General features: G+C 38.6%; 1 long non-coding RNA gene across 2 annotated transcripts in view; it reads left to right on the top strand.

Moving 5' to 3' along the window:
* Nucleotides 1-2,595, top strand: part of LOC146394716 (uncharacterized) — a 31,073-nt gene extending 28,478 nt beyond the window's left edge. Inside the window, exon 12 of one of the 2 annotated variants that reach the window (XR_014834791.1) lies at nucleotides 214-2,595. This is a non-coding gene — a long non-coding RNA (uncharacterized LOC146394716). The remainder of the gene's footprint in view (nucleotides 1-213) is intronic. The other variant, XR_014834790.1, reaches the window with a different exon arrangement.
* Nucleotides 2,596-13,988: the final 11,393 nt, after the last annotated feature.

Genomic DNA, 13,988 nt, shown 5'->3' with positions numbered 1-13,988 from the left:
CCACCATTCTACTCTTCTGTTTCTATGAGTTTGACTTGCTTTTTTCAGGTTTTTTTGTTTGTTTTAATTTTCTACGTTCTATATGTAATTGATAACATGTAGTATTTGTCTTTCTCTGTCTAGCTTTTTCCGCTTAGCATAATGGTCTCCATATTCATCCATGTTGTCACGAATGGCAAGATTTTCTTTTCTTTATATTTTCTTTTTTGGCAGGCCCCTTAGCATATGGAAATTCCAGGCCGAGGGAGAGAATCTGAGCCAGAGTGCAACCTACACTGCAGCTACAGCAATGTTGGATCCTTAACCCACTGTGCCAGGCCAAGGATCAAACTGGTGCCTCCACAGAGACAAGCCAGATCATTAACCCACTGTGTCACAGCAGGAACTCTAGGACTTTCTTCAAGGGTGAATAATGTTTCATTGTATGTATATGTGTGGCAGAGTGTGTGTAGGTGTTTGTGTGTGTTTGTGACATCTTTGTTACCATTCATCCATCAAAAGATACTTAATTTGTTTCCATGCCTTAGCTATTATGAATAATTGCTGCAATGAACATAAGAGTACAGCTATCTCTTCAAGAATTATTTTGTTTCCTGGAGTCCCTCTCGTGGCTCAGTGGTTAATGAACTCGACTAGCATCCATGAGGACGCAGGTTTGATCCCTGGCTTCACCCAGTGGGTTAAGGATCCAGCGTTGCTGTGAGCTGTGGTGTAGGTCGCAGACATGGCTCAGATCTGGTGTTGCTATGGCTGTGGCATAGGCCGGCAGCTGTAGCTCTGATTGGACCCCTAGCCTGGGAACCTCCATATGCCACAGTTGCAGCAGTAAAAAGACAAAAAAAGGAATTATTTTGTTTCCTAAAAATAGAGCTACTATATGATCCAGCAATCCTACTCCTGGGCATATATCCAGAGAAGACTCTAATTTGAAAAGATACACGCACCTCAATGTTCATAGCAGCACTACGTACAATAGCCAAGACATGCAAGCAACCTAAATGTCCATTGACAGATGAATGGATAAAGAAGATGTGGTACATATATACAATGGAATACTACTCAGCCATAAAAGAGAAATAATGCCATTTGTAGCAACAGGGATGGACCTAAAGATTATCATACTAAGTGAAGTAAGTCATACAGAGAAAGTTAAATATATGGTATCACTTATATGTAGAATCTTTAAAAAAATGATAAAAAAGTGATACAAAGGAACCTATTTCCAAAATAGAAATAGACTTGCAGACATAGAAAACCAACTTACAGTTTCCAAAAGGGAAAGGGGGGAGGGATAAATTATTAGGAGTTTTGGATTAACAGATACACACTACTATATATAAAATAGGTAAACAACAAGGACCTACTCTCTAGCATAGGGAACTCTACTCAATATTTTGTAATAACATATAAGGGAAAAGAATCTGAAAAAGAATATATATATGTATATATATATATATTCATTCAATTCAATATTCTGAATCACTTTGCTATACACCAGAAGTAACACAACACTGTAAATCAACTATACTTCAATAAAAAAGAATTATTTTGTTTCCTTTGGACATATACTCAGAAGTGAGATTGTTGAATCATATGGTAGTTCCATTTTTAATTTCTTGAGAAATATCCATTCTGTTTTCCATAGTGGCTGTGATAGTTTACATTCCTACGAGTAGTATACAAGGGTTCTCTTTCCTCCACGTCCTCAATAGCCTTTGTTATCTCTTGCCATTTGATGATAAACATTCTAACAGGTGTGAGATGATATGTAGTTGTGGCTTTGATTTACTTTTCTCTCTTGGTTAGTGATGTTGAGCACCTTTTCATGATGTACCCATTAGCCATCTGGGTTTCTTTTTTTGGAAAAATGTCTATTTAGTTCTTATGCACATTTAAAAAATTAGATTTTTTCTTTTATTTATGTTTGTTCCTTTTATTATTAGGTTGTATGTGTTGCATAAATTCTTTATATATTTTTGATATTACTCCCTTATTTGATAATGTGGTTTACAAATATTTTTTCCCATTCCATAAGTTGCCCTTTTATTTTGTTGATTGTTTCTTTTACAGTGCAGGAGCCTTTTAGTTTAATGTAGTCCCACTTGCTGATTTTTTGCTTTTGTTGCTTGTGTGTTTGGTGCCACATCAAAAAAAAAAAAAAAAAAAAAAAAAACGCATTGCCGAGACCCGTGTGTCAAGGAGCTTCTTCCCTGTTTTCTTCTAGGAATTTTTTGGTTTTAGGTCTTATGATTTTAAGCCCCTGATCCATTTCAAATTAATTTTTGTAAGTAGTATAAAGGGATCCAGTTTCATTTTTCTGAATGTGATTATCCCATTTTTCTGATAACTATTTGTTGAAGGGACTATCCTTTCCTTACTGAAAGTTTCTGGCTTCCTTATCAAATATTAGTTAACTATATATGCAGGGGTTTAATTATGGGCTCTCTATTATGTTTCATTGGTTTACATGTCTGTTTTTATGCCAGTACCATACAATTTAACAAAAGACCAAATGCAATACAATGGGTCAAAAATAATCTTTTCAGACAAACATTGTATGACATCATTTATATGTGGAATCTAAAAAAAGAAAAAGGGTACAAAGAAGAGAAACAGACTCACAGACTTTGAAAACAAATTTATGGTTACCAAAGTGGACAGGTTGGGGGTAGGGATGGACTAGGGGTTTGGGATTGTCATATGCACACTGTGGTATACAGAGTGACTGGCCAACGGGGACCTGCTGTATAGTACAGGGAATTCTACCCAATATTTTGTGATAATCTATAAGAGAAAAGAATCTGAAAAAGAATGGATGTGTGTATAAGTGAATCACTTTGTTGTGCAGCAGAAATTACCGCAACATTATAAATCAACTATACTTCAATAAAACTTTTAAAAAATAAAATAAATTTATGTCTTCCCAGTTCCTGATACATTACATAATCTTATATATGCAAAAAATAGTCTTTTCAACAAATGGTGCTGAAATCATGATATCCATATGCAAAAAAATGAATCTAGCTAGATGGAGATTTTATACCCTTCATGAAAACAAAGTAAATAGTAGACCTTAATATAAAACACAAAAGTATAGAACTTTGAGATTATACATGGGAAACAATCTAGATGACTCTGGGTTTAGCAATGATTTTTTTTTTTTTTTTTTGTCTTTTTAGGGCCACACTTGGCGACATATGAAGGCTCTAAGGCTAGGGGTTGAATCAGAGCTGTAGCTGCTGGCCTACACCACAGCCACAGCAACACAAGATCCGAGCTGCATCTGCAACCTACACTACCGCTTACAGCAACACCGGACCCTTAACCCACTGAGCAAGGCCGGGGATCAAACCTGCGTCCTTATGGATGCTAGTCAGATTCGTTTTCACTGAGCCATGACGGGAGCTTCTGGCAGTGGTTTTTTTAGATGCAACAGCAAAGGCACAGTCCTTGAAAAAAATAGATTGATAAACTTGGACAATTAGAATTTTCTGCTCTACAAGACACTTGGTCAAGAAAATGAAAAGATAGACCATAGCCTGGGAGGTACTATTTGTTAGAAGATATACCTAATAAAGGACTGTAATCAAAACAGACAAAGAGGAGTTCCTGTCATGGTTGAGTGGTTAACGAATCTGACTAGGAACCATGAGATTGCGGGTTTGATCCCTGGCCTTGCTCAGTGGGTTAAGGTTCTGGCGTTGCCGTGAGCTGTGGTGTGGGTCGCAGACGCGGCTCAGATCCTGTGTTGCTGTGGCTCTGGTGTAGGCTGGCAGCTATAGCTCTGATTAGACCCCTAGCCTGGGAACCTTCATATGCCATGGGAGGGGCCTTAGAAAAGGCAAAAAGACAAAAAAGAAACAAAAAATAGACAACTTTTTTTTTTTTTTTTTTTGCTTTTTAGGGCTGCACCCATGGCATATGGAGGTTCCTAGGCTAGGGGTCAAATCGAAGCTACAGCTGTGGGCCTACACCACAGCCACAGCAACGCAGGCTCCTAGCCATGTCTGTGATCTACACCACAGCTCACGGTAATTCTGGATCCCTAACCCACTGAGCAAGGCCAGGGATTGAACCTGTGTCCTCATGGATACTAGTCAGATCTGTTAATCGTTGAGCCATGACAGGAACTCCTAGACAAAGAACTCTTAACAATAAGAAAACAACACAAATATAACATGGTTGAGAGGCCTTAGCAGACCTCTTAGTAAAGAAGATACATAGGTAGAAAGTAAGCATAAGAAAAAGTATTCTACATCATTCATCATAAGGGAAATGAAAATTGAAACAAAATGAAATACCACTACACACTTATTAGAATGGCCAGAATTCAGAACACTGACAGCACCCAAATGCTGGTAAGGATGTGGAAAAAAACTCTCATTCATTGCTGATGGGAGTACAGCCACTTTAGAAGACAATTTGGCAGTTTCTTACAAAAGTAAACATACTCTTACCATATGATCCAGCAATTGTGCTCCTTGGAATTTATCTAAAGGAGTTGAAAACTTACGTCTACACAAAAACTTGTACATGGATGTTCTCAGCAGTATTACTGACAGTAGCCTAAAAGTGGAAACAACCTAAATGTCCATCAACTGATGAATAAACAAAATGCAACCTATCTATATAATGGAATATTATTGAGATGTTAAAATCAGGGATATATATCAGTACATGATACAATATGGATGAACCTTAACAATATTATGCTATGTGGAAAAAGCCAATCACAAAGAACCAAATATTTTATGATTCCATTTATATGAAATATTCATAACTGACAAAAATATTACAAAGTAGAGTATTGGTTGTGCAGGGATGAGGGGACCGAATGGGCAGGAGGATACCAATTGGTAGGGACTTTCTTTTAAGAAAGATGAATATGTTCTAAAATTAATTATTATAGTTGCACAACTCTTTAAAATACTAATTCAAAATTGTACTCTTTATAAGATTGGATTTTGTGGTATGTGAATTATATCTCATTAAAATTTATTCCCATAATGAGAAGCCCAGAGTCACATCACTTCACTGGTGAATTCTACCAATCATTTAAAGAGTTAATATCAATTCTAAATAAATTCTTCAAAAAAAAAAAAAAGAGGGAATGGTTCCAACTTTATTCTGTGGTAGCAGTATTACCTTGATGCCAAGTGTTCCCAAGCACATCACACACACAAAATAAAATTAGAGAACAATATTCCTTATGAATATAGATGGAAAAATTCTCAAAATAATAGTTACCTTCTATTCTTAGTTTATTAAGACTTTTTAATAGTGGCTTTATTGAAATTTGCATATAGGTGTTGAATTTTCTCAAGTGATTTTTCAATGTGGACGATATGTGAATTGTTTTGTTTAGCCTATTAATATAATAGATTACACTGATATTCAAATATTGAACCAACCTTACATAATTGGAAGAAACTGCTCCTGGTATATAATTACACATTCCTGGGTTCAGTTTGTTATTTTGTTGAATATTTTTAATCTAATAAATGAAAGATATTTGTAGATTTCATGTATTATATGAATCTTCATATGAAATGTTCAGAATAAGGAAATCTATAAAGACAAGGTAGATTAGTGTTTGCTTAGGGAGTGGGAGGAGGTGGTGAGGGGGGCTGTAATAGCTAAATTATACTGGGTTTCTTTTTGAGGTGATGAAAATGTTCTAAAAGTGACAATGATGGTGGTTCTACATATCTGAAAATATTAAAAGTACCATTGAATTTTACACTTTAAATGGGTAAGTCGTACACTTTGTAAAGTATAATACAATAAAACCGTCTAAAAAAGACAGTGAATAGATTCATGGGGAATGTCATCAGCAAGATGGCAGAATAGAAAGCCCCAGAACCTCCTTGGTCCAGACACGCACCAACTTAACAACAAACACTGATCAACTGTCTTTGTGAGAAATCAGGAACTCAACTAGGAGGTTCCTGCACCTTGGCCAACATGAAGCAAACTGCATCAAAGTCTGGTGTAACAGTTCACGGCATGCACTCACTAGAGCCCCTCCTCCTAGTGCTGTAGGCACGATTCCAGAAAACTCCCAACTCCCTACTTATACCTGGGGAGGGAAATAGAAGAGTAGAACGTATCCAATTTTCTGACCTTTGGGGGGTACTACCAAGAGACTGGTTTTTGTCTTGCCTGAATCTAAGCCCTGACAAGAACAGTGTGGCGAGTTGGGAGACTGAGAACCTTTATCCCTTTTGCGATAGGCACGCATCAGTCTGCAGTACCACAAAGAGACGGTAGATGGAGTGCCAGCACTGTGCCTTAGTATACTACCAAAGAGACTGCAGTACCATATATCGACACCAGGTGGTGCTTGTAAATAGAAACCGGCAAATTTCCATTAGGAGAACACACACGAGCCTAGAGAAAATGTGTCCCTAGAAAAGTTGTAGAAGCTCTCCTGAATCTCCACCTGGGTGATTGAGGAAAGTCTTACCCGTACAAAACCATATCACAAAGATTGGGAGATGGCTGATTTTTCAAATGCCAGAGTCCTAACAGAACACAAGGTATACAAATAAACACGGAAACATGGCTCAATCAAAAGAACAAATTAAATATCCTGAAACCAATCCTAAATGAATTTCCAGACAAAGGATATTTTAAAACTACCATAAGGATACTCAACGAGTTAAAAGAGCACAGCTAGACAACTAAAGCAAGATCAAACGGGGGAAGACGCATGAAGTAAATTAGAATAAAAACAGCAGAATTACGAAGAAAAAACAAATAAGATTGGGGAACTGAACATTACAGTTACTGAGCTGAAAAATTCACTAGAAGGGATAAACAGTAGACTAGACCAGTCAGAAGAAAGAATCAGTGAACTTAAAGAAAGACTTCAAAATTAACCAAGAAGAGGAGGAGAAAAAGAAGAAAAGAATATAGGAAATAACATCAAATAACATCAAATGGAACCACATATGCATTATGGACATCACAGAGGAGAAGAAAGAGAAAAAGGGATAGAGAACCTATTTGAAGAAGTAAGTGCCAAAACTTGCCCCAGTCTGAGGAGAAATGGGCATATGAATTCAAGAAGCTCAAAAAAACTCCAACTAGGAGAAATACTCCATGACATATCTAATAAAACTGTCAAAAGTCACAGAAAATCTTGAAAGAAGCAAGAGAAGAGCAACTTTCAACACAGACATATCTTGTTTTACTGCACTTTCACTTTTTCCCCCTCTTTTTAAGGCTACACCTGTGGCATATGGAAGTTCCCAGGGTAGGGGTTGAATCAGAGCTGCAACTGCTGGCCTACACCACAGCCACAGTGGTGCTGGATCCTTAACCCACTGTGAGAGGCCAGGGATTGAACCCACATCCTCATGAATACTAGTCAGATATTTAACTCACTGATCCACAACAGGAACTCCCTATAGCACTTTGTTTTATTGTATTTCATGGGTAACTGTTTTTTACAAATAAAGATTTATTTTTAAAAAGATATTACAAAGCCACAGTCATCAAAACAGTGTGGTACTGGTATCAAAACAGACAGACAGACCAATGGAACAGAATAGAGAATCCGGAAATAAACCCTGACACCTATGGTCCATTAATCTTTGACAAGGGAGGCAAGAACATCAAATGGGAAAAAGAAAGTCTATTCAGCAAGCATTGCTGGGAAACCTGGACAGCTGCATGCAAAGCAATGAAACTAGAACACACCCTCACACCATGCACAAAAATAAACTCAAAATGGCTGGAAGACTTAAATATACGACAGGACACCATCAAGCTCCTAGAAGAAAACATAGGCAAAACACTCTCTGACATCAACATCATGAATATTTTCTCAGGTCAGTCTCCCAAAGCAATAGAAATGAGAGCAAAAATAAACCCATGGGACCTCATCAAACTGAACAGCTTTTGCACAGCAAAGGAAACCAAAAAGAAAACAAAAAGACAACTTTCAGAATGGGAGAAAATAGTTTCAAATGATGCAACTGACAAGGGCTTAATCTCTAGAATATATAAACAACTTATACAACCCAACAGCAAAAAAACCAATCAATCAATGGAAAAATGGGCAAAAGACCTGAATAGGCTGTTCTCCAAGGAAGATATACAGATGGCCAGCAAACACATGAAAAAATGCTCAACATCGCTGATTATAAGAGAAATGCCAATCAAAACTACCATGAGATACCACCTCACACCAGTCAGAATGGCCATCATTAACAAGTCCACAAATAACAAGTGCTGGAGGGGCTGTGGAGAAAAGGGAACCCTCCTGCACTGTTGGTGGGGATGTGAACTGGTACAGCCACTATGGAGAACAGTTTGGAGATACCTTAGAAATCTACACATAGAACTTCCATATGACCCCACAATCCCACTCTTGGGCATATATCTGGACAAAACTCTACTTAAAAGAGACACATGCACCCGCATGTTCGTAGCAGCACTATTCACAATAGCCAGGACATGGAAACAACCCAAATGTCCATCGACAGATGATTGGATTTGGAAGAGGTGGTATATATACACAATGGAATACTACTCAGCCATAAAAAAGAATGACATAATGCCATTTGCAGCAACATGGATGGAACTAGAGAGTCTCATCCTGAGTGAAATGAGCCAGAAAGACAAAGACAAATACCATATGATATCACTTATAACTGGGATCTAATATCCAGCACAAATGAACCTTTCCACAGAAAAGAAAATCATGGACTTGGAAAATAGACTTGTGGCTGCCTGATGGGAGGGGGAGGGAGTGGGAGGGATTGGGAGTTTGGGCTTATTAGACACAACTTAGAATAGATTTACATGGAGATCCTGCTGAGTAGCATTGAGAACTTTGTCTAGATACTCATGTTGCAACAGAACAAAGGGAGGGGAAAAATGTAATTGTAATGTATACATGTAAGGATAACTTGATCCCCTTGCTGTATAGTGGGAAAATAAAAAAATTAAAAAAAAAAGATTTATGGCAACCCTGCATCATGCACTTGCCATTGGCATCATTTTTCTAACAGCATCTGCTTACTTTATGTTTTTGTGTCACATTTTGGTAATTTTCACAATATTTCAAACCTTTTCATCATTATTATATTAGTTACGATGATCTCTGATCAGTTATCTTTTTTTTTTTTGTCGTTTTAGCCCACACCCGCAATATATGGAGGTTCCCAGGCTAAGGGTCCAATCGGAGCTGTTGCTGCCCAGCCTATGCCAGAGCCACAGCAACGCGGGATCCAAGCCGCGTCTGCAACCTACACCACAGCTCACGGCAACGCCGGATCTTTAACCCACTGAGCAAGGCCAGGGATCAAACCCGCAACCTCATGTTTCCTAGTCAGATTCGTTTCTGCTGTGCCACTACAGGAACATCTGATCAGTTATCTTTGATGTTACTATTGTAATTGTTTTGGGTAACCATAAACCATGCCATATAAGATGGCAAACTTAATAAATGTGTGTTCCGACTGCTCCATCGCCCAGCCATTCTCCAGTCTCTTTCTCTCTGCTAAGGCTTTCCTATTCCCTGAGGCACAATGAAATTGAAATTAGCCAAATTATAAATGCAAAGGAAAAGTTCTTGAAGGCAATTAAAAGTGCTACTCCAGTGAACACATGAATGACAAGAAAGCAAAACAGCTTTATTGCTGCTATAGAGAAAGTTTTAGAGGTCTGGGTGGAGGATTAAACCAGCCACATCACTCCCTTAACGCAACGTCTAATCCAGAGCAAGGCCCTAACTCTCTGCAGTTCTCTGAAGGCCGAGAGAAGTGAGGAAGCTGCAGAAGAAAAGTTTGAAGGTAGCAGAGTTTGGATCATGAGGTTTAAGGAAATAAGCCATCTCCATAACATCAAAGTGCAAGGTGAAGCAGCAAGTGTTGATGTAGAAGCTGCAGCAAGATATCCAGAAGATCAGGAGTTCCCATCATGGCTCAGTGGTTAACAAACCCAACTAGTATCCATGAGGATGTGGGTTCGATCCTTGGCCTCGCTTAGTGGGTTAAGGATCCGCCATTGCCATGAGCTGTGGTCTAGGTGGCAGATGCATCTTGGATCCCAAGTTGTGGCTTTGGCGTATGCCTGTGACTATAGCTCTGATTGGACCCCTAGCCTGGGAACCTCCATATGCTGTGGGTGCAGCCCTAAAAAGACAAAAAGACAAAAAAAAAGAAAAAAAAAGAAAAAATCCAAAAGCTCTAGCTAAGGTAATTAATGAGGGTGGCTCCCCAAAAGAACAGATTTTAAATGTAGATGAAACAGCTTTCTATTGGAATAAGATGTCATCTAGGACTTTTGTAGCCAGAGAGGAGAAGTCAATGCCTGGCTTCAAAGCTTCATAGAACAGACTGATTCTCTGGTTAGGGGCTGATGCAGCTGGTGACTTTTAGTTGAAGCCAGTGCTCATTTACCTTTCTGAAAATCCTAGTGCCCTTAAGGACTATGCTAAATTTACTCTACCTGTGCTCTATAAAAGGAACAACAAAGCCTGGATGACAGCAATATGTTTATAGCATGCTTTACTGAATATTTTAAGCCCACTATTGAGACGTACTGTTCAGAATGAAATATTCCTTTCAAAATATACTGCTCATTTGATAAAGTACATGGTCAACCAAGAGCTGTGATGGAGATGTACAGCAAGATTAATGTTTTCTTTTTCTTTTTTTTTTAGGCAAGAAATAGATTTATTAAGATAGGATGCTTGTGAGAGGTGCAAGCAGGAGATTAATGTTTTTGTGGCTGCTAATACAACATCCATTCTGCAGCCCATGGATCATGGGGTAATTTTGGTTTTCAGATCTTATTATTTAAGAAATACATTTCATAAGGCTATAGCTGCCATAGATGGTGATTACTCTGATGGGCAAAGCAAATTGAAAACCTAGAAAGGATTTACCATTATAGATGCTGTTAAGAACACCTAAGAACAGGAGTTCTTGCTGTGGTGCAGCAGGTTAAGGATGTGGCATTGTCTCTGCAGTGGCACAGATTCAATCCCTGGCCTGGCACAGTGGGCATTGCCACAGCTATGGCATAGGTCACAGCAGCAGCTCGGAGTCAATCCTTAGCCCTAGAACTCTCTCTCTCTCTCTTTTTTGTTTTTTTTTGCTTTATAGGGCTGCACCTGGGACATATGGAAGTTCCCAGGTTGAGGGTCCAATCAGAGCTTCAGCTGCTGGCCTACACCACAGCCATAGCAATGCAGGATCTGAGCCACATCTGCAATCTACACTACAGCTCACAGCAACGCTGGATCCTTAACCCACTGAGCTAGGCTAGGGATAAAACCCACATTCTCATGGATACTAGTTGGGCTCATTACCGCTGAGCCACAACAGGAACTTCCAGATGAGAACTTTCATATGCTGCAGGCGTGGCCAAAAAAAAAAAAAAAAAAAAAAAGAAGGGAAAGAAAGAAAAGAACATTTGTTATTCATGGGAAGAGGTTGAAATAGCAATGTAGAAGTTTGGAAGAAGTTGATTTCAACCTCATGGATGACTTTGAGGGGTTCAAGACCTCAGAGGAAGTGATTGCAGATGTGGTGGAAATAGCAAGAGAACTAAAATTAGGAGTAAAGCCTGAAGATGAGACTGAATTGCTGCAATCTCATGATGAAACTTGAACAGATGAGGAGTTGCCTCTTCTGGATAAGCAAAGTAAGTGGTTTCTTGCGATGGAATATACTCCTGGTGAAGATGTTGTGAGGATTGTTGAATTGATAACAATAGATTTAGAATATTACATAAACTTAATTGAAAAGGCAGCAGCAAGTTTTGAGAGGATTGACTCCAATTTTGGAAGAAGTTCTGCTGTCAATAAAATGCTATCAAACAGCATTACATCCTATAGAAAAATCACTATAGGAAAAGGAAAAGTTAGTTGATGCAACAGACTTCATTATTGTCTTAATTTAAGAAATTTCTGATAAAAGGACACAACTTCTTTACAGAACAGATACTGATTCACAGACTTTGAAAAACTTATGGTTTCCAAAGGAGACAGGTTGGGGGTTGGGGGATGCTAGGGGTTTGGGATGGAAATGCTATATTATTGTACAACTATAAATGTAATAAATTCATTGAGTAATGCCAAAAAATAAAATTAAAATTAAAAAAAAATTTCCAAGTCACCCCAGCCTTCAGTAACCTATATTTGTGTTTTGTTGTTGAGTTGTAAGAGTTCTTTTTATATTCTAGATAGAAGTCTTTTTTTTTTTTTTTCTTTTCTTTTTGCCATTTCTTGGGCCGCTCCCACGGCATATGGAGGTTCCCAGGCTAGGGGTCTAATCAGAGCTGTAGCTGCCAGTCTACGCCAGAGCCACAGCAACTCAGGATCCGAGCCGCATCTGCAACCCACACCACAGCTCACGGCAATGCCGGATCGTTAACCCACTAAGCAAGGGCGGGGATCGAACCCGCAATCTCATGGTTCCTAGTCAGATTCGTTAACCACTGCACCACAGCAAGAACTCCTAGATAGAAGTCTTTTATCAGAGATATGATTTTCAAATATTTTCTCCCATGTATTGTCATTTCACTTTCTTGATATTTTCATTTGAACTACAAAGTTTTAAATTTTGATGAATTCTTACTTATCTGTTGTTTTTTGTTGCTTTTGATGTCATATCCAAGAGGCCATGACATGATCCAAAGCCATGAAGATTTATGTCTGTGTCTTCCAAGAACTTAAAAGTTTTAGTTCTTCAGACTTGTGGTTGCCAAGGGGGAGTGGAAGGGAGTTGGGAGAGGGATGGATTGGGAGTTTGGGATTAGCAGAGGCAAAACATTTATATATAGAATGGATAAACAACAAGGTCCTACTGTATAGCACAGGGAACTATGTTCAATATCCTGTGATAAACCATAATGGAAAAGAATATGAAAAGAATATGTATATATATATCTGAATCGCTTTGCTGTATAGTAAATTTTTTTTTTTTCTATTTCTTGGGCTGCTTCCGCGGCATGTGGAGATTCCCAGGCTAGGGGTCTAATCGAAGCCATAGCCACCAGCCTACGCCAGAGCCACAGCAACGCGGGATCTGAGCCGTGTCTGCGACCTACACCACAGCTCACGGCAACGCCGGATCGTTAACACACTGAGCTAGGGCAGGGACCGAACTCGCAACCTCATGGTTCCTAGTCGGATTCATTAACCACTGTGCCACGACCGGAACTCCAGTATAGTAAATATTAATGCAACATTGTAAATCAGCTATACTTCAATAAGATAAATCTTTAAAAAGCTTTTGTTCTTACATTTAGGTATTTGACTTGTTTTGAGTTAATTTTTATAAATGGTGTGAGGTAGGGGGTTCTAACTTCATTGTTTTGCATGTTGATATGCAATTGTACCAGCACCATTTGTTTAAAAGACTATTCTTTTCCTATTACATTTTCTTTTTTTTTTCCCCCTGTGGCTCACCCCCTATTACATTTTCTTGACATCCATTGGTCTGTCTGTCTCTCTATGCCAGTTCAATACTGTCTTGATTCTATGAGCTTCTAATGAGTTTAAAATCAGGAAATATGGGAGTTCCCTGGTGGCCTAGTGGTTAAACATCTGGCATTGTCACTGCTGTGGCTCAGGTCACTAATGTGGCACAGGTTCAGTCCCTGGCCTGGGATCTTATACAGCCTCAGGCAAGGCCAAAAAATAAAATAAAATAAAGTCAGGAAATATGAGTCATTCAATTTTGCTATTCTTTTCCAAGATTATTTTGGTTGTTCTGAGTCTCTTGAATTTCCAGGTCGATTTCAGAGTCTACTTGTCAGTTTCTTCAAAGGAACAGGTGGGATTTTGACAGGAATTGTATTGAATTTGTAGATCAATTTGGGGAGTGTTGTCATACTAACAATATTAAGTCTTTTGATTCATGAACATGGGTTGTTGCATTGGCTTCCTTTGCTGGTGTAACAAATTTCCACAAATGTAGTAACATAACACAAATTCATGATCTTATAGTTCTGCAGGTCAGAAATTT

Source organism: Sus scrofa, chromosome X (genome assembly GCF_054392235.1).
Source record: "Sus scrofa isolate SSC_HxYL_T2T_F1_AM1 chromosome X, Sscrofa_HxYL_maternal_Yorkshire_Landrace_v2.0, whole genome shotgun sequence".
Taxonomy (NCBI): Eukaryota; Metazoa; Chordata; class Mammalia; order Artiodactyla; family Suidae; genus Sus; species Sus scrofa.
Note: the sequence above shows the minus strand (reverse complement) of the source record. Positions and strands in the feature narration are given on the sequence as shown.